The sequence below is a fragment of the Pan paniscus genome, chromosome 13, assembly GCF_029289425.2.
Source record: "Pan paniscus chromosome 13, NHGRI_mPanPan1-v2.0_pri, whole genome shotgun sequence".
NCBI classification, from domain to species: Eukaryota; Metazoa; Chordata; class Mammalia; order Primates; family Hominidae; genus Pan; species Pan paniscus.
The window spans coordinates 93,082,722-93,104,002 of NC_073262.2; the positions used below are offsets into that span (position 1 = coordinate 93,082,722).

General features: G+C 41.2%; 1 protein-coding gene across 2 annotated transcripts in view; it reads left to right on the forward strand.

The window, feature by feature from the left end:
- The first annotated feature begins 19,294 nt into the window (after positions 1-19,294).
- Positions 19,295-21,281, forward strand: part of MFSD6 (major facilitator superfamily domain containing 6) — an 82,443-nt gene continuing 80,456 nt past the window's right edge. For both annotated transcript variants that reach the window (XM_063595496.1, XM_063595495.1), the window contains exon 1: positions 19,295-19,431. The gene's annotated coding sequence lies outside the window, so the exon portion shown is untranslated. The remainder of the gene's footprint in view (positions 19,432-21,281) is intronic.

Here is a 21,281-nt window from a genome sequence, read left to right on the forward strand (position 1 = left end):
TTTCATTACTTATTTATTATCAATGATAAAAAATGATGCCTTGGGGCCAGGTACAGTGGCTCATGCCTGTAATCCCAGCATTTTGGGAAGCCAGGTGGGAAGAATGCTTGATTGAGCCCAGGAGTTCAAGACCAGTCTGGGCAACATAGGGAGTCCCCGTCTCTACAAAAAATAAAAATAAAAAAATTAGCCAGGCATGGTGGCATGCAGCTGCGGTCGCAGCACTCAGGAGGCTGAGGTAAAGAAATCACTTGAGCCTGGGAGGTCGAGGCTGTAGTTAGCAGTGGCCGTGATCATGCCATCGCACTCTAGGCTGGGTGACAGAGCAAGACCCTGTCTCAAAAAAATAAAAATAAATTTTGAAAAAAATGTGTTGGTATTTAAGGATGGAAACTTTATTTCTATTTGATTTTGGCAACATTAAACTTAGTAGAGTGTCAACTTTCAATCAAGCTGAGTGAGGATGGAATATGGTTCCTTTTACATTCTCTATGTGCTATGTCATAATATTTTTAATATAGGATACACAGAAAAATGTTGCTATTAACAGTCAAATTTTCAACAATAGCAACAACACAAAACTTACGTTTACCACTCAGGGCTTTTTGCTTTGAAGGGAAACTTTATTTACTGCAAAATATTTTAAAACCAAGAAGATGAAAACACTTGATTTATACAGATTATGGAGAATAGTAAAATTTTTAGCTGAAGAGACCTTTCAGATACCAATTCCCAGCTGATTTATTTTATATTACAGCCTCTCAGACCTAGAAAAGTTGAGTAATCTGTGCACAGTGAGGGGACTCAGTGCCCTCAGACTAATGGTCTCACCATGAACAGTTGTTATATTTTTAATAATAAATGCTATTTGATTTTAAGTAATCAAAGCATTTTTAATTGTTTCAGGCTTTTATGTTGAGATATATTTTAAAATATCATGCAGTAAAAACATCCAAATTCTATTTGCTATTTGTACAAGTCAGTGAGTATACAAATATCTGTTTCCTTATTGTTAACTTAAATCTGCAATTATTAAGATATTGTTTTACCTACACAGCTCCTCCTGAATTATATAAGTCTACTATCATATAGCAAAATATCTAGTTTGAAGAAGGATCATTTAAGTTTAAAGTAACTCAGTAAATTCCCAGACAACCAAATGGTAAGATGAATCAAGCCATAGCTTATGGCATATAGAACATTGTTCTATGTGATTTCCTGAATGGAAAAGAAACCAGTGTATTATGCTGAATCGATAGGGAATGGTGACACTCTGGATATCACAGCAATAGGTTCTCCAGAAAGAAATAATAATAAATACATTTTAGTTTATTGCCAATATAACACTTTGAGAGGGATACAGAAAAACTAGAAAATATCTAGAGAAAGTGACCAGATAGTGAAGATTTTCTTGTTATTCCAAATGGTGTCATTTCTCCCCATCCCACACCTACAGTGTTTGTTTTAAAATAATATTTAGGAAATACTGAATTCTATATATTAATCTTGTGCCTTGCTATGTTATAGAAATCTATTAATTTTAATAATTTTTCAGTTTGGTTCTCCTGAATGTTCTAGATATATAATCAAATAGCACAAATAATTTTGTTTCTTCCTTTCCAACATGTATAATCCATATTTTATTTTCTTTGCATTGGCTAGAAGTTCTGGAAGAATGTGGAAGATGAGTTTAAGTAGGTACAGTTTTCTGGCTCCTTAACATGCACCGATTATCCTTAGTAATGAGAGCTTGTCATGAAAAATAAACAGTAACTTTATCTAGCAAGGAAGGAAAATTTCCTAATTTGCTGTATGATATCTTGGGTCCTTTGGTAGCATTCAACATGTGGCAATCCTACTGGACAGAGGTTTTCTTTTTAGAGTCAGCATCTTGCTCTGTCACCCAGGCTGAAGTGCAATGGCACGATCATGGCTCACTGCAGCTTCAAACTCCTGGGCTCAAGCAATCCTCCCACCTCAGCCTCCCAAGTTACTGGGACTACAGGTGTCAGCCTCCTCCCCTGGCATGGGTGGAGTTGTGCTTGGCTTATAAAAAAGATATGGTCCAGTCAGTAGTGACAAGGAGAAAATGGGATGATTTTACTCAAACAAAACACGAGTCAAGCCCCCCACCAGCTGTACTGAATTACAGTTGACATACCATAAACTGCACATAAAGTATACAACTTGGTAAGTTTTACCCCTGAAACGATCACCACAATCAAGGTAAGGAACATATCTATGATGCTCCAAAATTTCCTCATGCCCCTTCGTAATTTTTCTCTCTTTCCCCTCCCTACTCTACCCTGACCTCCATTCCCGGGGAACCACTGATCTGTTTTCTGTTCTTACAGATTAGTTTGCATTTTCTAGAGTTTTATAAATGGAATTATACCGGACTCTTTTTTGGGATGTAGTGGTGTCTGGCTTTCTTCATTGATGATAACTATTTTTATATTCATCTGTGTGTGTTTGTTTATTCGTTAATGCACTCATCAGTAGCTTGTTCTTTTTATTTCTGAGTATTATTCTGTATGAATATACAATTTGCTTATCCATTCACATGTTGGTGGACATTTGGCTTGTTTCTAGTTTCTGGCTATTACAAATAAAGTTGCTATGTACATTCATACATGTCTTCATGTGAACATATGCCTTCATTTCTCTTGGGGATATACCTGGGAGTGGAATAGCTGGGGTAGATTTATGATTAACTTTTCAAGAAACTGCCAAATTATTTTCCAAAATGGTAGAATCACCAGCTTTGTCTGAGGTTCCATTTGTTCCACATTCTCTTCATCACTTGGTATGCTGCTTTTTATTTACCTATTTCTTTATTCACCTATTCTTCTTCATATGTACTGGTATCTCACTGTGGTTTTGACATGTTTCCCTAATGTAGGTTTCTTACCTTTATCACTATTGACATTTTGGACCAAACAATTCTTTGTGGGGAGGGAACACTGCCAAATGTATCTCCAGACACTGCCAAATGTATCTGGCGTGTAGAGGCAAAATTGTGCCCAGTTTAAAATACTGCTCTAATGACCACTGATAATGAACAACTTTTCATGTGCTTATTTGCCATCAATATGTTTTCTTTGGTAAAGTGTCTTTTTATTGCTAAGTAGTATTCTACTGTATGAATATACAATTTGCTTATCCATTCACATGTTGATGGGCATTTGACTTGTTCCCAGTTTTTGGCTATTACAAATAAAGTTGCTATGTACAATCATATACGTCTTCATGTGAATTTGAAAAAATTTTGTTCATTTTTAAACAAAAGAATAAAATTTGTTGTTTGTCTTATTACTGTTGAGTTGTGAGAGTTCTTACATATTCTACATAAAAGTCATTTGTTGGATATATGTTTAAAACTAATTTCTCCCTTTTTGTGCCTTGCCTTTTCATTTTTATAACACTGTATTTTGAAAAGCAAACATTCTTAATGCTGATGAAGTCCAATGTATTGATTATTTTCTTTTCATAGTTTTGTGTTTTTATATCGTATTTAAGAAAGCTTGACAAAGGTAACAAGTTTTCCCCTGTGTTTTCTTCTGGGAATTTGATGGTTTCAGCTATTATATTTAGGTCAATAATTTTTTGCACAATTTTTTAGATAGGGGTCTTGCTATGTTGCCCAGGCTGGTCTCAAATTACAGGGCTCAAGCAATCCTCCCAGCTCAGCCTCCCAGGTAGCTGAGATTACAGGCACATGTCACTGCTCCAGCTCTCAGTTAATTTTCATATACGGCATGAGGTAAAATTGAGCTTTACTTTTTAAATAAGAATATCCATTTGTCCCAGCACTTATGTTGAAAACATTATCTTTCTCTATTGAATTGCATTGGTAGCTCTGTTGAAAATCAATTGACCATATATATATGTAAGTCTGATATCTGGACTCCCTGTTCTATTCCATTGATCTCTTTGATTGTCTTTATACTAATATTACAGTATCTTGATTACTGTAGGTTATAATAAGTTTTGAATTTGGGCAGTGTATGTCCTCCAACTTTGACCTTTTTCAAAGTTTCTTTGAATATTCTAGAACATTTGAATTTCTTTTTTCTTTTTTTTGTTAGGATCTCGCTCTGCCACCCAGGCTGGAGTGCAGTATAGCGATCACAGCTCACTGCAGCCTCAACCTCCCAGGTTCAAGCAGTCTTCCTACCTCAGTTTCCAGAGTAGCTGGAACTACAGGTGCATGCTACCATGCCCAGCTAATTTTTTAATTTTTTTGTGGAGACAGGGTCTCCCTATGTTGCCCAGGCTGGTCTCAAACTCCTGGACTTCAGCAGTCCTCCTGCCTCAGCCTCGTAAAGTGCTGGGATCACAAGTGTAAGCCACCACACCTAGCTGACCCTTTGAATTTCTATGTACATTTTAGCATCAGTTTGTCAATCTCTACAAATAAGCTTGCTGGGATTTTGATTGGGATTGTGTTTAATCTATAAATTGGAAAAGAAATGGCAAGCCTATAATCTCAGTACTTTGGGAGGCCGAGGTGGGCGGATCACAAGGTTAGGAGTTCGAGACTAGCCTGGCCAATATGGTGGAACCCCGTCTCTACTAAAAATACAAAAATTAGCCAGGCTTGGTGGCATGCGCCTGTAGTCCCAACTATTCAGGAGGTTGAGGCAGAAGAATCATTCGAACCTGGGAGGCGGAGGTTATAGTGAGCCGAGATTGTGCCACTGTGCTCCAGCCTGGTTGACACAGCAAGACTCCGTCTAAAAAAAAAAAAAAGAAATGGCATTTTAAATAACATTTAGGCTTCTAATCGGGTAATATGATGAATCACTTCCATTTATTTAGGTTTTCTTTAATTTCTTTCAACTATAGTTTTTAGTGTACAGGTATTTTCGATACCATGTAAAATATGTTTTATAAATTTAAATTCGTGTTGTTTTTTGTCTATATAGAAAAGTACACTTGATTTTTAAATTGAATTCTGTATCTTGCAAACTTGATACTCTCACTTATTAGGTCTATTTGTTCTACAGACTTGTTTGTGGATTGTTGAGGATTTGCCACATAAACACATTATCTATGAATAAAGTTTTAGTTTCTCCTCATCTAGATGCTATTTATTTTTGCCTCATCACATGAAATAGAATCGCTAGTTCAATTTTGAAGAGACACTGGATTTTTATCAAATGTTTGTTCTATAGTATTGAGATGATAATATGATATTATCTTTTTGTTTTGTTAATATGGAAAATTACATTGATTTTTTAAGCTTCCATTCATGAGATAAACCCACTGGATCATGATGTGTTATGCTTTTAAATATATTGCTGGATTCAACTTTGCTATAATTTGATTAAGAATTTTTACATCCGTGTGAGAGCTATTGGCCCTGACAGATTTTCTCATACTATCTTTGGTTTTGAGATCAGGGTAATGAATTCATAAATTCATTAAATTCATAAACTTCATAAATTAAGTTGGGAAGAGTTTCCTTTTCAATAATTTTCTGGAAGAATTTATACAGAAGTGGTATTATTTATTAAATGTTTGGTAGAATTTAATAAAACCTTCTGGGCTTAGAGTTTTCTTTGTGGTAGAGTTTTAAACTGCATATTCAATTTTTTAATAGACATGTGCATATTTCTATTATGTTATCTATTTCTTGTTGAGGTAGCTTTGATAGTCTGTGTCTTTGAAAGAATTTGTGTGTTACATCTAAATTGACAAATGTATTAGCTTAAAATTGTTCATATTTTCTTATTATCCTTTTAATAGGATCTGTAATGATATCCTCTCTCCCATTTTTTTGTATTAGTAATTTGTATATTCTCTATCTCCTATCCAATCTGGTTAGACACTTATCAATTTTATCGATCTTTTCAAAGAACCAGCCTCGAATTTTATTGATGTGACAAAGATCTTTTATATATAACACCAAAGCCATAACCCATAAAATAAAATTGTTAAGTTTGACTTTATAATAATTAAACAACTTTGCTCTGCCAAAGAGAATGAAAAGATGTGCAATGAACTTGGGGTAACATCTGCAAATCACATACCTGCTAGAGGACTTGTATCCAGAATATGTAAACAGCCTTCGAAACTCAACAATAAGAATATAAACAACCCCATAAAAAATGGGCAAATGATCTGAACAGACACTTTACTAAAGAAGAGACACATGTCAAATGGTGCGTGTAAAGATGCTCAACATCTTTAGTCATTACAGAAAGGCAAACTAAAAGCACAGTGACATACCACTGTACACCTATTAGAAAGACTAAACTCAAAACACTGCAAACAACAAGTATTGGTAAAGATGCAGAGGAACTGATACTGCCATGTATTGCTTGTGGGAATGAAAAATATTACAGCTACCTTGAAAACTGGCTGTTTGTTACAAACTTAAAACATATACTTATCATGTGCCCCAGCAGTCCCACTCTTAGGTATTTGCTCGAGTGAATTGGAAACACTTGTTCACACAAAACCTGTATGCAGATGTTTACAGAAAGATTTTAACAACAACCAATACCTGGAAACAACCCATATATCCTTCAACCAGTGAATGGATAAAAAAAATTGTTCTGTATATACAATGGAATACTGCTCAAGCAATAAAAAGGAATAAACTACTGTTTCATACAATATTAATAAACCTTAAACAGATATTGCTAAGTGAAAGAAGCAAGACCTGAGAGACTATATTTTATATGATTCCATTTATAGTGGACTCTTGAACAACACAGGTTTGAACTGTGTGGGTCCACTTACATGCAGATTTTCCTCCCCCTCTGCCACTCCTGAGAAAACATACCAACCCCTCCTCTTCCTCCTCTTCCTTAGCCTACACAACATGAAGATGATGAGGATAAAACCATTATGATGATCCACTTCCACTTAATGACTAATAAATATATTTTCAGTTCCTTATGATTTTAACATTTTTCTTAGCTTACCTTTTTATAAGAATACAATATATAATACATATACAAAATTTGTGTTAATCAATTGTTAGTGTTATCAGTAAGGCTTCCCATCAGCAGTAGCTATTAGCAGTTAAGTTTTCCAGAAGTCAAAAGTTGCATGTGGATTTGTAACTGTGTGGGGGTTGGTGTCCTTATCCCGGAGTTGCTCAAAGTTCAACTGCATTTCACTTTTAAACTGTTTATGTTTTTTTTTCCTGATCATATGAGAACTCTTGAAGGGATAAGACATGTCTATAGTTTCTATGGCATCTAGCATAGCACCTTGCATATAATAAGTAATCAAATAGTTACATTTTGGGGGAGCAAAAAGTTATACATAGATTTTTCAGCTGCAAGGGAGAAGGGAGCTGGCACCCCTCATTGCCACGTTGTTCAAGGATCAACTGTATATGACATTCTGGAAAAGGCAAACTATAGGAACAGGGTACCAATACATGGTTGCAGGATGGGGCAGGTTAACTATAAAGGAGCATAGCACAAGGGAATTTTTGAGGTGATGGAACCACTTTTTAGGTTACTGTGCTGATGGATGTAAGACAGTGCATTTTCACAATCCATGGAACAATACACCAACCAGCATCACTGAATTGTATTGTATGCAAATAAAAAGTAGGAGATGAAATGCAGAACTTTGGCAAATGAATCTAATTGCATTACAGATGAATCCAATTACATTACACATGAATGACTACATTGAAAGGTTAAGAAAGGAGCTGATCTAAGTAACTTTGGAAAACAGTGTTTTGATTGGATATTACAGAGCTAAAAAAAATTTATTCCAAAACACAGTACTCTAGTTGGCAAATTTGTTTCACACAGAGGTACTGGCGAACGACTCTGAAACTACTTGATGTGTATACTAGGTTTGAACAAATACTTATTCTGCACACAATGCAAGCTAGGTTTCTCACTGATAGAGAATAGTTACAAATAATCAAAGAGAGAATGTAAGAATAAACTCTATGATTCTGGACTGGAGTTGGAGGTATTAGCATGAACTCATGTTTTGTTTTATTTTTAATTATATATAGATAGGAAGGTACAGAAATAAATATTGATATGTATGTATAAATAAGTTAGTATATACATACATTTTCTCCTCTGTCCACTGAATGGATCTAGAAGCAGTGATACCTCACTTAATAATGAGCACATCTAGTTCATTCCTAATAAAAAGAACCAAGGTTCTCTGGAGACACGATTGATTCCAGTGTTGTTGCAGGGCATCTTGTGATGTCAACCCTCCTTAAAAATATAAATAAATAGGCATGTAAAAAAGACACAGACATAAACAAAATGTGGTATATACATATAATGAATATTATCAGCCTTAAAAAAGAATGTAACTCTGACACATGCTGCAACATGGATGAGCCTTGAAGACATGTTGAGTGAAATAAGCCAGACACAAAAGGACAAATATTGTGTGATTCCACTTACACGAGGTACCTAAGGTAATCTTGAGACAAAGTAGAATGGTGGTTGCCAAGGGCTTGGGGGAAGAGGCAATAGGAAGTTGCTGTTTAATGAACACAGAGATTCAGTCTGGGAAGATGAAGAGGTTCTAGAGATGGAAAGTGGTGATTTTTGTGCAACACTGTGAATATACTTAGTGCTATTGAGCTATACCTTAAAAATTGCTAACGTGGGCCGGGCGCAGTGGCTCACGCCTGTAATCCCAGCACTTTGGGAGGCTGAGGCGGGTGGATCAAGAGGTCAGGAGATCGAGACCATTCTGGCTAACGCAGTGAAACCCCGTCTCTACTAAAAATACAAAAATTAGCTGGGCATGGTGGCGGGCGCCTGTAGTCCCAGCTACTGGGGAGGCTGAGGCAGGAGAATAGCGTGAACCTGGAAGGCGGAGCTTGCAGTGAGCCGAGATCGCGCCACGGCACTCCACTCTGGGCGACAGAGCGAGACTCCGTCTCAAAAGAAAAAAAAATTGCTAACATGATAAATTTTATGTTATGTGTATTTTACCAAAATTTTAAAAACAGTTTTACAATGCAAGTCATATGAAGACTAATTTGCAAAGATATTTTGATGAAATCCATGGCAAAATTATCCTTTTTGTAAGTTTAAAATTCTGCTGAAATTAATAAATTAGACTCAAATTCCATCCTGTGAGAACAAAAAGGAGAGTAACCAACCTGAGTCACCATGGCAAAAGCTGGAATAATTTAAGCAAGAAAATAAAAGAATTGGATTTTAAGTCAAAGAATAAAATAAGTATTCATGACTTCATACTAATATCAAGTATTGAATAAGTAAAGAAAGAGAGAAAAGGGAAAAATTTTTCTGTGTAAGAGAATTTCAATTAACAAATATAAAAGGAATGAAGAAAATAGAAAATCTCAATTAGAATACCACAGTAATGATAGATGCAGGCAAGAACAATCGATGAATGCTAAAATTAATAAATAAAAATTTAAGGAGAAATAACATATCTGCAGAACATCAAAAGTGTCTCCTCCTAAATATTGTTGATTATAAAGGGAAAGATAGTGACTTATCTTTGTCTGTTTGTGCTGCCTATAACAAAACACCTGAGACCAGGTAATTTGTAAATAATAGAGATGTATTTCTCACAGTTTTGGAGGCTGGGAAGTCCAGGATTAAGGTACAAGCATTTGGTGTCTGGTGAGGACTGCTTTCTGCTTCCAAGATGGTGTTCTGTTGCTGTATTTTCTGGAGGGGGCAAGTGCTGCATCCTCACATGGCAGAAGGAAGGGAAGGGCAGAAAGGGATGAAAGGAGTGAACTTTCCCCCTGAGCCCTTTTATAAGGTGCTGATTCCATCCATGAGGGTGGAACCTTCATGGACTAAGCACCTGCTGAAGGCCCCACCCCTAAAGACTGTTGTATTAGGGATTAAGTTTCAACATGAATTTTAGAAGGGACAAAAACATTCAAACAATGGCAGTGACTTTACAGCAAAGAAACTTAGTACACAGAACTTCAGTGAGGGGATTAAGATTCACATTGCAGGTAGTGGAATATATGATGAGTGTGCTCTTGATATGATCTGAGAAGGGCACATTATCTTTGTGACATTCTTCCCAAAAATATGTGGCCCTGATCTAACCATGAGAAAAAATCAGTTAACCTAAATTGAGGATCATTCTACAAGCTACCTGACCAGCATCCTTTAAAAGTATCAAGGTCATGAAAGACAAGAAAAGATTGAGGAGCTGTCACAGATGGAGGGAGACTAAAAGGACATAAATGGTATGTGGAATCCTGAATTAGATCCAGGAACAGAAAAAGGATATTGGTAGAAAGACTGGTGAAATCCAAATAGGGTTTGAATTAGGGTTTTGTTAGGGTATTGGTAGCAATGTTAATTTCTTAGATGTGATACTTGTACTATGGTAGAATGCTAACACTGGGGAAAGCTGGGTGAGAGATGTGTGGAAATTCAATGTACTGTCCTTGCAACTTCTCTAATGAATGCTAAAATTAACGAATAAAATTTATTTTATTAATAAAATTAATAAGCATAAATTATTTAAAAATAATTTTTTAAAAAGAAAAAATACTGACAATATAAGGTGAGGGCAACTATGTGAAACAAGAGAACTGTCAACAAGAGTATAAATTCTTGCAAACACCTTGGAAATTGTTCGGTATTAACTAACAAAGGTGAAAACCTGCATATCCTATAGCTTAGCTATTACAGTTGTAGGTATATACAATAGAAATTCATACCTATGTGTACCAAAGACAAGCACAAGGATGTTCATAGCAGCATTATTTGTAAATGCCAATGAATGGAAATAATCCAAATATCCATCAATGAAAGAATAAAAGAAAATAAAGTGAAATGTTTGTATACTGAAAATGAAATAACTACATACAGCAATATAATTTTGAGCAAAAGAAATTGTAGTAGGCCATTCTTGCATTGCTATAAAGATACCTGAGGCTAAGCATGTGGCTCCTGCCTGTAATCCCACCACTCCTGGGAGACTGAGATGGTAGTATCCCTCGAGCCCAGGAGTTCAAGACCAGCCTGGGCAACATAGTGAGACTTTGTCTCTGAAAAAAAAAAAAAAAAAAAAAAAAGGCTGGGCGCGATGGCTCATGCCTGTAATCCCAGCAGTTTGGGAGGCCGAGTCGGGTGGATTGCCTGGGGTCAGGAGTTCGAGACCATCTTGATTAACATGGTGAAACCCCATTTCTACCAAAAATACAAAAAATTCGCCAGGCGTGGTGGTGTGCGCCTGTAATCCCAGCTACTCGGGAGGCTGAGGCAGGAGAATCGCTTGAACCCAGGAGGCAGAGGTTGCAGTGAGCTGAGATCACGCCATGGCACTCCAGCTTGGGCAACAAGAGCGAAACTCCCTCTCAAAACAAAACAAAACAAAACAACAAAAAAAAATTACCCAGGCATGGTGGTGCATTTGTAGTCCCAGCTACCTAGGAGGCTGAGGTGTGTGGATCGCGTGAGCCTGGGAGGTCAAAGCAGCGGTGAGCCATGATTGCACCACTGCACTCCAGCCTGGGTGACAGAGCAAGACCTTGTCTCAAAAAATAATTTAAAAAATAATAAAAGAAAAGAAAAGGAATTCTGTAGACTGAGTGATTTATAAAGAAGAGGTTTAATTGGTTTACAGTTCTGAAGGCTGTATAGGGAGCATGGTGCCAGCATTTGCTCAGCTTCTGGTAAGACCTAAGAAGTTTACAGTCATGGTGGAAGGCAAAAGGGGAGCCCCAGTATCACATGGTGAGTGCAGGAACAAGGGGAGGGTGGAGGGTGGAGGTGCCATACATATTTAAACAACAGATCTTTTTTTTTTTTCCAGGCTGGAGAGCAGTTGCACGCTGGGCTCACTGCAACTTCCACCTCCTGGGTTCAAACGATTCTCCTGCCTCAGCGTCCCAAGTAGCTGGGACTACAGGCATGCGCCACCATGCCCAGCTAATTTTTGTACTTTTAGTAGAGATGGTGTTTCACCATGTTGGCCAGGCTGGTCTTGAATTCCTGACCTCGTGATCCACCCACCTCAGCCTCCCAAAGTGCTGGGATTACAGGTGTGAGCCACCGCGCCTGGCCAACAACCAGATTTTGAGAGAACTCAGTATCACAAGGACAGCACCAAGTCATGAGGAATCCACTCCCATGACCCAAACACCTCCCAATAGCCCCACCTTCCACACTAGGGATTACATTTCGACACGAGATTTGGGTGGGGACATCTAAACTATACCAGAAATCAAACACAAGGCCAGGTGTGGCAGCTCATGCCTGTAATCCCAGTACTGTGGAAGGCCAAGGCAGGAGAATCATTTGAGCTCAGGAGTTCAAGACCAGTCTGGGCAACATAGCAAGACCCTGTCTCTAATTAAAAAAAAAAAAAATCAAACACAAAAGATTTTATACTCTTTGATTCCACTTATATAAAGTTCAAAAACAGGCAAAACTACCCTGTGGGGTTAGAAATCAGAATGGTGGTTACCTTTGGGGAGAAAGAAAGAGGTAGTAATTTGTAAAGGTCACAAGGGGATCTTGTGGAGTGCTAGTAATGTTCAGTTTTTTGCAATTAGTGGTGATTACACAGTTTTTATTATATTTATTGTAACTCAGTTGTACTCTTATGATCTGTGTACTTTTTTGTATGTATGTTATACTCTAATAAAAAGTTTTAAAAATTAAAATATAATTTGTTTTTTTTTAAACCACATAACTGAGATACATTTGAAGTGCCTTGCTTACTATTAGATAGGTGCAAGGCTGGAAACAGGGAAGCCACTATGGAGACAGCTGCATTAGGTCCTGAGTTGGAGTGGTGTGTATAGGGATAGGGTAGGTGAAACATAGCAATGCCGAGAGGATACAATGGGCAGAACTTAGTGTTTGATTGAAGATGATTAAAGATTTTGGACTATCTGCTTTAAGCCATAGGGACCAAATGGATTTTTCTTAGGGGAGGAGGAACACGGTAGAAGAGATATTTTTGAAAAGTTAATCTGCGTACCACTCATAGCATATGTTGCCTGCTATTATAATTATGTTAATTATAACTGATCTATTTGTAGACATGTCCCTGTTAGTAAATCACAAGCCTCTTGATGGAAGGGACCTGATTTTATGCTTCTATATCCAGGGCCTAACTCTCTGCCTCACTAAAGTAGATTTGTTGCCATTTAAGTACATAAATAGTAGACAATAAACACCACATAATGTGGAACTGGATTGGGAATGAACAAGAAAAAAAATCTTAGAAAGTACATGAAGGAAATGATATTCAAATATGTATTATTAATTTTTAAAGATTGTATTAAACCATATATAGAAAGATTCTTGATTAACCTAGTGAAAAATAGCTATGTCAAAACAATAGCCAGCCTCATACTCAGTGGCAAAGCAATAGAGATATTTGTAGTAAAGAAAGTAGTAAGAAAAGGAACAATTGTAGATCATCACCAATATTTACTATTATTTTGTCAACATAGTAAGATTTTAAATATAGATATAAATATTGGAAAGGAGACTAAAGTATCATTGTTTATAGTTTAATATGATCACCCACCTAGAAAACTCAAGAGAATTAAGCAAAAAAGATATCAGAATAAAAGATTTAAATAAATTAGCCTTCTTTCCTTCTGTTTACATAACTCATCTTTTTGGTCTAGTGAAAGTCCCTCTTCCTTCATAAGCCAATGCTGAGGAGGGAGGGTGGGAGAGGGAGCTAAAAAGAACTCACCTCATCACTACTGTCACCATTGGATTTATCCATTTATTATCATCCATTCACTCAACAAATAATTTATAACTCTCCTTCCATGCCCCTTCCATTTCCTCCCCCGAAGGTAATTAATGTCAAGAGTGGGGTGTTTATCCTTCCTTGCCTTTCTCTATGCTCTACAAGCATATTCCAACAGTCAGGCTCTATGATACAGTTACAATGGTATATCAGGGCTGCTGGTTGCACCCAGTGTCTGTTCTCTTCTTTCACAGTCATAGAATTTTTATCTGTGTACATGGCTACTGAGTTAAAGACTAGATTTCTCAGCTTTCCTCGCAGATAGATGTGGTCATACGAGCAAGTTCTGCTACTGGAATTTAAACGAGTAATATATACATATGTACAACTTCTGGTCATGTTCTTTTTCTTCTTTTTTTTTTTTTTTTTGAGAAGGAGTTTCGCTCTTGTTGCCAAGGCTAGAGTGCAGTGGTGCGATCTCAGCTCATTGCAACCTCCACCTGCTGGGTTCAAGTGATTCTCCTGCCTCAGCCTCCCAAGTAGCTGGGATTAAAGGCAACTGCCACCATGCCTGGCTAATTTTTTGTATTTTTAGTAGAGACGGGTTTTCACCACGCTGGCCAGGCTGGTCTTGAACCCCTGACCTTAGGTGATCCACCCGTCTCGGCCTCCCAAAGTGCTGGGATTACAAGCATGAGCCACTGCACCCGGCCCATATTCTTAAAAGAAAGGAAAATGCCTTCCCCTTCCCCTTTTCCCTTTTGCAATGGCTGGAATGTGCACATGATAGTAAGAGTTGGGGCAGCCATGTTGGGTTTTGATGACAGAGCAACAAGATCAAAAGAGCATAAATCTTGAGTCCCAACACCATGGGCTCACTTATTTACCTAAACTTTTTAATTTTATGATTTTTTAAGTTCCAGGGTACATGTGCAGGATGTGCAGGTTTGTTACATATGTTTACCTAAACTTTTATATGAGGGAAAATCATACTTTTTAAAAAAAATTTAAACCACTGTATGTGGGCTGTTCCAATGGACTACTGTCCATGCTAAATAATACAAATATTGAACAACATAGTGTTTCCCCCTGTCTTTAAGGAGCTTGCAATCTAGCATAGAAGTTGAACAAATGATTACAATAGTATATGATAGATGCCATGATAGAGAAGGCACATGGTAAACGAAGCCACTGAGGGGCGATAAAGCCAGTCTATGGAGGACATAATGCTTTGTCTAGGATATGGAGGAGAGAGAGAGTGCAAACCACTTACACCTGCTTGAAACAACTCTTCTATAGTCTTCAGTGACAACATCCTCCTGAATTGCCTTCTACTTCTGACTGATCCTTCCTGGTTTTCTCTCCTATACCAACTGGTAAATGTTGGCCCTTCTCTGGGCTCTCTGAGTCTATTCTCTTCCTGAGTAATCCCCTTCAGTCCAATGACTGTAAATAGTACCTCAATACTGATGACTGCCAAATCCAGCCCTTTCTTCTGGGCTGTGGACTCAAGTTTAATTGCCTACTTCACAGCTCCACCTGCAAGGCTCACAAGCATCTCAAACTCACTCAGTCAAATGTGAATTCTTCCTTTTTTCCTTCCAGCCTGCTCCTCCCACAGTCTCCTCCCTCTCAGTAAAGGTTATCACAATCTTCCCTAGTTGCTCAAGCCAGAAACCTGTGAGTCATTCTTAACACCTCCTTTCCCTTGCCTCCCACATGCAACATATCACCAAGTATGCTCATATACTTCCCCAAACTCTCAAATCTATCTGTTTCTCTCCATCCCAGCCACTACCACTGTGGTCCATGCCACTGTTAACCTTTCTCCTTGCTACTGGTTACAGTTACTTTTTTTTTTTTTTTCTTTGAGACAGGGTCTCACTCTGTCACCCAGGTTGGGGTACAGAGGTGTAATCATGGCTCACTGCTAAGGTTGGGAGATTGACCTCTCGGGCTCTGTCAATCTTCCTACCTTAGCCTCCCTAGTAGCTGGGACTATAGGCATGCCACCACACCTGGCTAATCTTTGTACTTTTTGAGAGATGAGGTTTGCCATGTTGCCCAGGTTAGTCTCAAACTCCTGGGCTCAAGTGATTCGCCCACCTTGGCCTCCCAAAGTGTTGGGATTACACGCATGAGCCACTATGCCCAACACCAAAAGAATCTTTGCAAACACCTTACCATGTAATTTCTTTGCTGTCTCATAGGATTGTGCAACACCATGAGGCACCCTTCACATTGTATTGTACCTCCTAGCTGTGCAACCAGCCAACATTGCTCCTCTCCTAAAACATAGTGAGACTCCACCTGTACAAAAAAAAATTAAAAATTGGCTGGGTATGGTGGTATGCACCTGTAGTCCCAGCTACCTGGGAGGCTGAGGTGTGAGGATCCCTTGAGCCCAGGAGTTCGAGGTTACAGTAAGCTATGATCACACCACTGCACTCCAGCCTGAGTGACAGAGCAAGATCCTGTCGAAAAGAAAAGAAAAGAAAACAGATTACTTTGGTGGCAAAGTGAAAAGTTGATTGGATGAGAGAACATTTTGAGGCAGAGAGACCACAGAAATTTTGCAGGCAAAGGAGAGATAACAGAGATTAGGATAGCACAGGGATGGAGAGAAGAGGACAGGTGCTAGAGATATTTGAAAAGGTAGAATCAAGAGTTTGGCATCTGACTGGATGTCATAGACAGAGTTATGGCCCGCTGTAGATGTCCATGTCTCAATCCCAGGAGCCTGTGAATATGCTTCATGGTAAAAGGGACTTTGATGATGGGATTAAGATTCTTGAAAGGAGGAGATTACGCTAGATGATGAAGGTGAACCCAATGTAATGAGGGTCAGAGTCAGAAAAGGCAATGTGAGGATTGTGGCTGAGGTTAGAGTGGTGTGCTTTGAAGATGGAGGAAGGGTCCATGAGCCAAAGTATGTGAGCAGCCCCTAGAAGTGGAAAAGGTAAAAGAAATGGGTTATTCTCTACAGCCTACAGAAAGAATACAGCCTTGTAGTCACCTTGGTTTTAGTTCACTAAAACCCATTTTGGACTCTTGACCTCCAGAATCGTAAGATAATAAATGTGTGTTTTAATCCACAAAGTTTACGATAACTTGTTACAGCAGCAATAGGTAACTAATACACTGGGCATGGGTATAAGGGTGAAAGGAGCATTGAGAAGAAGGGCCTTGTACAACTGGGTGGATGGCTGTTTGGGACCCCAGAGTCTGGGAACCCAGAAGCAAGAGTGAATGAGGGGCCGGGTGCAGTGGCTCACACCTGTAATCCCAGTACTTTGGGAGGCTGAAGTGGGGGGATCATTTGAGGTCAGGAGTTTGAGACCAGCTTGGCCAAGACGGTGAGACCCCATCTCTACTAAAAATACAAAAATTAGCCAGACATGGTGGCACATGCCTGTAATCCCAGCTATTCAGGAGGCTGAGGTAGGAGAATCACTTGAACCCGGGAGGCAGAGGTTGCAGTGAGCTGAGATCACGCCACTGCAATCCGGCCTGGGCGACAGAGTGAGACTCCATCTTAAAAAAAAAAACAGGCCGGGCGCGGTGGCTCACGCCTGTAATCCCAGCACTTTGGGAGGCCGAGGCGGGCGGATCACGAGGTCAGGAGATCGAGACCATCCTGGCTAACACGGTGAAACCCCGTCTCTACTAAAAATAGAAAAAATTAGCCGGGCGTGGTGGCGGGCGCCTGTAGTCCCAGCTACTCGGGAGGCTGAGGCAGGAGAATGGCGTGAACCCAGGAGGCGGAGCTTGCAGTGAGCTGAGATCGCGCCACTGCACTCCAGCCTGGGCGAAAGAGCAAGACTCCGTCTCCAAAAAAAAAAAAAAAAAAAAAAAAAAAAAACGAGTAGGGGAAGAACAGAAGGTAAAGAAACATTGACGTGGCACTTAGTGAGGTTGGGGTGCCTGTGACACATCCCACTGGACAACTGGCCATAAGGATCTGGCCCTCAGGAGAAAAGCTGACCCCAAGAGAGGGCTTTTGGAGCATCCTCAAATATTCTGTGATTGAAGCCAAGGAGTGAGAGAATTCGCAGAAACAAACAGAATCAGAAGAAAGGAAAGCCTAGAACAAAACCCAAGGAAAACTAAAACTCAAGTGGATCAAAGGGGAGTGGCCACAGAGGAAGAGGAAAACCCAAGACTTGTGGGTCACAGAAGGCAGAGGAGGGGAGAGTTTCAAGGAGGAAAATCCAACACTTACGGGGCACCAAAAGAAGAGAAGGGAAGAGTTTCAAGGAGGGGACCAGTGTCTCGTGTTCCTGACAGGAGAAAGAAATGCCTGGAGAAAGAAATGATTGAATATCTACGTCAATATTGAAAGTGGATTTAGCATGAGGCTACTATAGTTTAAGCTTCAGAGACCCTTCATAAGCTCAGGAAGGGGCCCTAGAAACTTCGTATTTGTAATTGTTTTATTCTTCCTAAAGAGGGACTCAAAATTCAGAAACTTCAGGGCCTATCAAATTCTTACCAGTATGATTTCATGGTTAAGAGCTTAAAGCCTGGAGACAAAAGAAGCATGCTTTCCCTTTCGCTGTTTAGTAACTTTGGATAGGTCACATTAACTTTCAGCCTCGGCTTTCCTCAGTTGTAAAATGGGAATAACGTTTCCTACACCTATAGGGTTATAAGGCTCAAAGAGTACCTACACAGTGCCCCATACATAATAGATGTTTATAAACGTTAGCTACCATTGTCACTCTTGTCGTTGTTGCCGTTAGCTACAATTGTCACTCTTGTGGTTGTTGCCAGAACAAGACAATAAACTCCTTAAGAACAGGATGTGGCATCCCCCAAAGCCCATCACAGGCACACAGACATACTTGCCAAGTGAATACTCCACTCTCCCCCAACTCTCTGCGTGTTTAACTAGAAATACAACTTTAATTATATTCTTAGTGCGACACACACGGTTGGCTTTTCAGCAAGATGCCAGTAGCAGCTTCCTGAAAAAGGGTGCCTTCGTCTCAGTGTTCCCCCTTCTTGGTGAGCCCCGAAACTCACAGATCGTTTGTCTCCCGCACCCCGCCAGCTCCTCCCTCCCGGGTCAACCTGGGACAGACGCGGAGATAACGCACTGACAGCATTAGCATTGTGTGTGCCACTTAAAAGGCGCTCAAGGAATAAGGGATGTTAGTACATTTTCCCCCACCTTTCCTGGCCCGCACTCATTGCCTGGGGGCTCAGCGGGAGTCGCTTGGGGGTGCGGGGGGGTGGAGGGTGCCGTAGGGATGGAGCCTCGCCCAGTGCTTTCGCCTCCTCAGCGTGCTCCCCGGGCCCGGCTGGGTTCAGGGGTCCCTCCGGGCCGCCGGGGCGGGCTGGAGGCCGGGAGCGGGCAGTCGACGCATCCGCCACCGCCGCAGGAGGCGGAGCGCTGCACCTGGCGGCCGGTCCTCAGCGCCCGGCCCTGAAACGGGTCCAGCCGGTAGTGAGCGGCGGCGGCGACTGTGAGGCCCGGGCCGGGGAGGAGGAGGAGCCGCAGCGGGAGAGAAGGTCGCGCCGGCGGGAGCGCTGGGCCCTCCGCCTCCGTCCTCCGTGGCCCCACCCGGTCCGCATCCCTCGCCTCGCCTCGCCGCGCCCCGCCCAGCCCGTCGCAGCCCCGGAGGAGCGCGCGAGCAGCCCGGGATGGTGCGCGCTGCCCCGACAGCCGCCGCCCCGGGGCCCCGAGCCGCCGCCCCGTGCTCCGGGGACAGGGCTCCCCGCGCCCCGCGCAGCTGAGCGCTGCCGCCGCCGCAGCAGGTGAGTCGGGCCCGGCTTGCGGAGAAGGGGCTCGCAGACCCGCCCTGGCCTCCCCCGCCCCGCACGGGCCCAGCCGGAGGGCGGGTAGGCACCTCAGCCGCGCACACCTGCTGCCGGGAAAGGGGCTTCGGGGCCGGGGCTCGGAGCCCAGCGTGCGCCGCTGTCTCCGCTCGGGCCTCGCTCGCCCGCCGCTCCCTCCCTCCCTCCCTCCCCCGGCTTCCGTGTCGGGTGTCATCTTTGTGGGGTGCTGGGGGAGGCTGCCGCCTGCGCCCCCAGCGCGCCCCGTGCTGGCAGCACTTCCGCAAACGTAATTGGAGTCGGGAAAACAAAGGCGCTGCCCAGGGAGCCCTCGCCGGGCGCCCACAGCTGCTGCCGCGGGTGGGGACGGGGGGGTGGGCGCCGATGCCCCGGTCCTCCTCCGCCCAGGCCGACCCGCGCCCTCGCCGTAAACATCCCTGGGAAAAAGGAGGAGGTGAGAACCTCCACACAGCCCCAGTGACAAGGACGCGGCCACTTGTGTGGCAGGAGGAGGAAATTGACAACGTCTGCCCTCCCAGGTTAATAAATACGGAAAAAAAATACCTCTGCTCTGCCAGCCACCATCCTAGCAGACATCCCCCACCTCGTGCTTTACTTCCACTTGGTCTAACATGTCTCTGGAGCCCTTTTGAGATACTACTGGGGGTTGCTAGTCTTTCTGGGTCATATTTATTGCCCATAGAGCAATTTTCCTGCAAATTTAGGTAAGATGGTGGAAAAATACAAACGCAACTTTCCCCCTCGTTAATCCCATCCCCACATGGACAGACAGGTGGGTTAATTACCCTAATGCATTCGCAACCACGGACGTTTCTTTTCATCCCAAAAAGATTGAATAAGCACCTCACAGAACTACTGGAACATATAATACCTTGCTTACTAGTGTGCAAAAGACTTAAAGAGTTGGGGTTCTAATCCCAACTGGTATTTAAATAGATGTGTGTGCTTGGGCATGTCACATCTTCCTGAGCCCCAGTTTTCTCACATGGAAAAGAGGATGGTTGGATATTATAGTGGCCAAAATTTCCCCTAATCCTTCTAGAAGTCCATGATTTTCTAGAAATCTAACCTCTTAAGTATAGATGAATGTGAAGGGTGGGTGGACATACAGTTGACTAAAATATGTAATAAAAGGAGATGTGTACTTGGTAGGTCCTTTCCCCAAGATGTGGGCACTAGCCAGCTAAAAGTGTATGCATCTGTTTTAGCCTTGTTAAGTAAAAGAGGATAGGATCCTCCTCTTTGGGAAGCTTGGCTTTTGACACGTCAAGCTGCTAGCAGAGGTGCAGGATATGGTCAGTTGTTTAGTGATAGTCAGATGACTTGTATTTATCACGAGGTGTAAGTAAAATTTAGGATTGCTTAGGGGAAGGATGGGACATTGTTAATGAGCCCAGTGCAGGATGCTCTGGGGAAATAGGAGGAGAGAGCATCACTTCAATAATGCATTAAAGCTACTAAGTAGTTTTGTGTCCTTCATGTTTACAGCAGTTTATTTCTAAGGCACTTTCCATCTCTATACAAATAAATATAAAAGCGTGAAGGCAAATAAAACACAAAGACAAAAAGCAGAGTTCACAGGTATTTGGTGGTGTGAGTATTGGATCACCAATTCCGTCATATATAGTGTCTGGACTATTAACAGTATTAAGGCATTTTTTTGGGTACTTATTATGTTCAAGACACCATTTTAAACATTTAGTATCTCAATCTCTGTAAGATAAATCTTTCCCCTAGTTCTGTGCATGACAAAAAGGAAGCTCAGAAGGGTTAAGCAACTTACACAAACCACATAATCAGTAAGAGGTAGA